Below are 4,940 nucleotides of genomic sequence, written 5' to 3'. Positions count from 1 at the left end.
GTGATTTACGTTACTCACAAACATCCTTGTGGGAGTGATGGTGTCAGATACATCACCAAATGCATTCCAATACCCAAATCAGGCACTAGGGCTTGTCCATGTTCTATCCACATTCTCCCGGCATGTTATAAGGAAATTATCAAAGAGGTCACCAAAATCCTGACAGAAAACATCCTGTTTTGTATCTCTTTACTGATAGAAGTTTACTAAATCCTCTGGTGTGTTAATAAGCTGTTAAAGACCATGTTTGCTCTGTGATAATAATTAAAATATCACCAGTGGGAATTTGACCCTGTGCGTACAAATCCTTGCATAACAATTAATGTAGTAGGGAGAAGTGCTCCTAAAAACAATTAAGACATAATTGGATGAGTTGATCCAGAAAACGGATGGCTTATTTATAAGGAGGCAGGAGTGGAAGAAGCAGCCACTTTCAACATGGCACAAATTACAGCACGAGAAGAGACTGCACTATGGCACTTTAATTAACTACATTATTTAATGTCTATATTTAATTTAATTTTTATCATGGGAAAAAAGCTGCCTGATTACACTATCTTACAGCCTCATTTTCACATTCCCACTCCTTATGTGGTCAGATGATGCCACCCCCAAGTGGATGGCAAAACAATCCTTCATTTGTTGTGTGCAAGGATGCCACCACTACATCCTTTCTCTTCACATGGCTTTGTTTGGTTTTTTTTTTTTTTTTTGTTTGTTTGTTTTAATTTGGTTTTTTTTTTTATTATTATTATTTTTGTGGGATCAGGCTCTTCTATCTATGAAATCAGTTAACACAAGTCAGAGCTCATCACATAGTGGCAGGGGTAGCGTTTGGCAGCACACAAGAGCTGTTGGAGATCACACAAAAGATGCCTGGGAGACAGCCAGCTACTAAATTACATAGCAGGCCTTCCTTCCCTCTGCCTGACCAAAAGTTGTCTCCAAAAAGCTGACAGGAAGAATAGCCTGGGGATTAACCTGCTCTTCATGGGGAGAACCTATTTCATCTCCTTTGCTCTGCTGTAGGCATCTCTCCTGCTTGGGGCTGTATTCACTAGCTGCCTTCCTCACTGCCTGCTGGCTATAAAGTGAGATGGCCATGAAATCCAGAGCTGGGCTAATACCTGTCTCATCTAGGTCCATAATGTGTTTTTCTTATTTGTGAACTAGAAGGCGAAGCATTTCCCTCTTCCCATCAGTTTCTGAGATTAAAAAAAAAAAAAAATTTAAAAAAAATGGAAGAAGAGAAACAGAAAGCTCATAATGCTCACAAACTCCACCATAAAGATGCAGTAAAAATAGGGTATATAAGGTCTCCAAGAGGCCTGAAATAATTTGTTTGAGGACTGAGTATATCCTGGAGGAATGGGAAGGAGGTCCAATGAAAACACCTGTAGAGCCAGTGCTGGGAGGTGACTGGCATGGTGCAGAGGCAGTGCTAAAACATGGTGTAGAGTGAAAAGTACTGGTCTTAAAAACCTCCCAACCGTGTTTGGACCTCTTGGAGTTAAAAACAGTCTTTTCTTTTGAGCCTGGGGGATATCCAAAATAAGGCAACACCATCGAGACTGTAAGAGAACCAGCAACCAAACAACAACCCAAATCCCACAGCAAACAGTAAAGGCAGCACTCTCTGAGAAGTACAGGATGATCTGGAGAAATCACTTTGTCCATGGTGGGCAGAAAACATCTGTGTTCAGAGAAATCCCTTTCTCTCTGACATCCTCCCCTAGCAGGAAAATGAACTGGAACCATGATCCACACTGGTGTGGTGGGGTGGCGGCCTCCAGCTTGTGCCAGCAGTGGTCTGTGCTGGAAACCACTGGAAAGAGGCAAAACTTCACTCAGACCCTGCTGGTTTTGGCTGCCTGCTGTCTCCTGACACCTGACTCCTCTAACAAGAGGTGTGGACAGTGCTGCATTTTCCTGTTGGCACGTCACCTTATCCTCACTGAATCCCAGGCAGTTTTCCCCTCAGGAGCAGCACATCCTGTCTCAGTCCTTAAGAAAACTTCGGATTGCTGCAAACACAACTTTAGATATGGTTTATTTGTCCTTCCTGTATCTCTAGCCACTTCTTCCAGCTGCACTGGGTGTGACATAAGGAAGTTATGCAGAATTAGGTATGTTGGCATCAAATAAGTTCCCAAAAAATAACATAGTGCAGTTTTTCCAGCATTTACAGATTGCTGTAAAGGACAGAAATCTTGCCTACATGCTTTACCAGGGGGGTGATTTACAAGCCCAGAGGAGACAAATTCAGCATACACCAAAGCTGGGACTCTTGAAACACACCTGAATGCATTCAAAGTGCACTTAATTAAGTCAGTATCCCGTTGGAAATCACTTAACTGCTTAAGGGGCTTAACTGCTGTTGCATGAGGAAATAAAGCTCTAAAGTGAAACATATACTTTGGAGCTGAATCAGCCACACAATTTCAGATTGGCAGGGCAAGCTGTATTTACAGCTTGGTGCATTTTGTTAAAAAGGTGAGATAAAACATAAGTATCACAGTTAAAGAAATTCTGAATCTAAGTGAACTAATTTCAAGTTCTGAAAAAGTTGGAGTTTTCTTATATAACTAAGCATCAGCTAAAAGAATCAGTAATAAATACGTGTCTTATGCCATATCTTTGGCTGGTAGAACATGCAGACACATCCATTACCACCTTTTCTCTTTTTATATGAGCCCTTCCACCTCTGGCTGTTGCAACAAGAATGGATTCAAGAATTAGAGGAATTCACAGGAGCTGGTGGGAACACAGAGCCCTGCATTTTGCATATGAAATACCCATGGTAACAGACAGTCTTGGGTAGTCTATGTAATTGCTGGTGAGTGTTATAGGAAGTTTTGGACCACTGTCAAGTAGTAAAAAGAAAATGAAGGAATATTGCTTTAAGAAGTTTTGTCCCTTTTCAATGCCGAGGAGTGAGTCAGTGTAGTCTGGCAGCTGTGGAAGTCACATTCCTGGTTATATTGCTAGGTGAAGAAGAGATTCCTGATGTCGTTCCCGAGTTTGATGAGACCTAAAACCAGCATGAAACCTCAACCATAAGCCAGGTCTGCCTCCAAACCCTGCCTCCTTTCCCTACACACATTTTGATGTCTCAAATTCCATTTTCCTGCATGAGGCAAAAATGAGACTTCTTTGTGTGCTTCCTTTTAGGGAGACATTGCTCCATGAAGCAGAGATTACCTGGGCATAATAAAAAGTCAGTTTGCAACAATATTCAGTCAGCCTGCATTCAACATTTTTTATTCACTATTTTTATTGATTCGAGAAACCTGAAAGTGTTCATTAGTTTGTAGATTGTAAGTGAGAGGGCTTGTGAGCTTTGAAAAACTGTCTGAGGAAGTTGATCTCGAGTAGGAAATTGTCATGGTGTGACTTGGGTTTGCCAATTTTAATATATTTAGTTTCCTTTAGAAATAGGATTTAAGAGCAGAGACAAGGCAGGCTTACAACTTAAAAGGGTATAAGAAGAAATTTATTAATAAGACAAAAAGAATTCAGAAAAAGATTCTAGATTATTCCCTCCTCCTCCTCCCTTCATTCCACATTTCGTAACAACAACATACAGAAAATACTTCAGTCAGTTATCTGCTTAAATAATCATTTCAGTTCACTCTAGAGAGAAAAGTCCCTTTTTTTTGGTTTAGGCTTAGGGGGTGTCTCATTTTCACAGTCTACATCTGCCCGGGAAATATTGCAGATTATGACTCTCCTCTCATCTCCACAGTCCTTCCAGAGCTGTGCTATGGGTTATGTTACATACTTGGGGTACTACTTTTAAAGGCAAGCTGCTGAAAGACAAAATTCTCTTAATCTCTTCTTCTATTAAATGTCTCTGTCCATATCTCCAGTCCCAAAACAGAGAGCCCCTTTTCCTCAAAGCAAAAAGGTCTTCTTTTCAAGCAATTAACCTAAGTATATTTCACAGTTTAAAGGAATTTTAGTGCAGTCACAGTCCCCTCATACCCCACAAAAAAAAAAAAAATAGGTTTTCAGCTACTCATCAGTTGCATCTTTTCAATCTCTTCCCATTAGGAACTTTATCTTCATTCCGCTGACTTCTGTAGACTCCATGCTTTATTTCTTCTCATTCAGGGGATCTCAGGAGATCGAGAATCTTATCCAGGCATTAAAAGGGTTAAAGTTGCATCCAGGATGTGAAGAAGCTGGGCCAGGCCATTGCTGGAAAAACTCTGAGCCACACGGATCATCTGGGGCCTCTCTTCTCAGAACGGGGCAGGGAGGGGGAAGAGAGAGACTTTCATGGCTGCCCCATCCCCCTGCTCAGCCATGCCACACGGAGAAGGGAGCTGGAGCTGAGCTGAGCCGAGCCGAGCCGAGCCCCACAGAGACGGGGTCGGGGTGCCGGGACTGAGGCCAAGCCTGCAGCCGGGCTGGGGGGCCAGGGCCCCAGCCAGAGGCCACCGCACCTCCCGGGAGGCCGGAAGCAGAAAGAGAGCTAGTTAACTTTATCCATGTGATTTGTGAAAGCGAAATAACTTTTTAATTGGTTTTCCGAGCTGTCTGCTACTAAATCAGCTCTCTTATTGGTCCCTGCAGCTCACAGGGGAAGCCCCCAGAGACAGGACAGTCCCTTCTGTTCCCAGCCTCCTGCTGCTTTCCCTCAGGCAGCTCCACCCCTCCCCCCTTCCATGTGAAACCAGCATAGAAATTAACCTGGGAAAAGGATCAAGAAAGCAAATTAACCCTCTCAAAGAAAAAATAAAAAATTTAAGACAATTTGGAAGGAATAATCAATTGTATAAAAACTGCATAAAAATACCTGGGGGTTATAGCTGGTCATGAATTACATGTAAACCAGGAGTGATACAGACAATTTATGTCTGGATGCAGGAGTCTAACATCTGAAATCATCTCTCTTCTTCTTCACACGTAGGTTTTGCATGTAATATACCTAATTT

Source organism: Oenanthe melanoleuca, chromosome Z, assembly GCF_029582105.1.
Source record: "Oenanthe melanoleuca isolate GR-GAL-2019-014 chromosome Z, OMel1.0, whole genome shotgun sequence".
Taxonomy (NCBI): Eukaryota; Metazoa; Chordata; class Aves; order Passeriformes; family Muscicapidae; genus Oenanthe; species Oenanthe melanoleuca.
Note: the sequence above shows the minus strand (reverse complement) of the source record.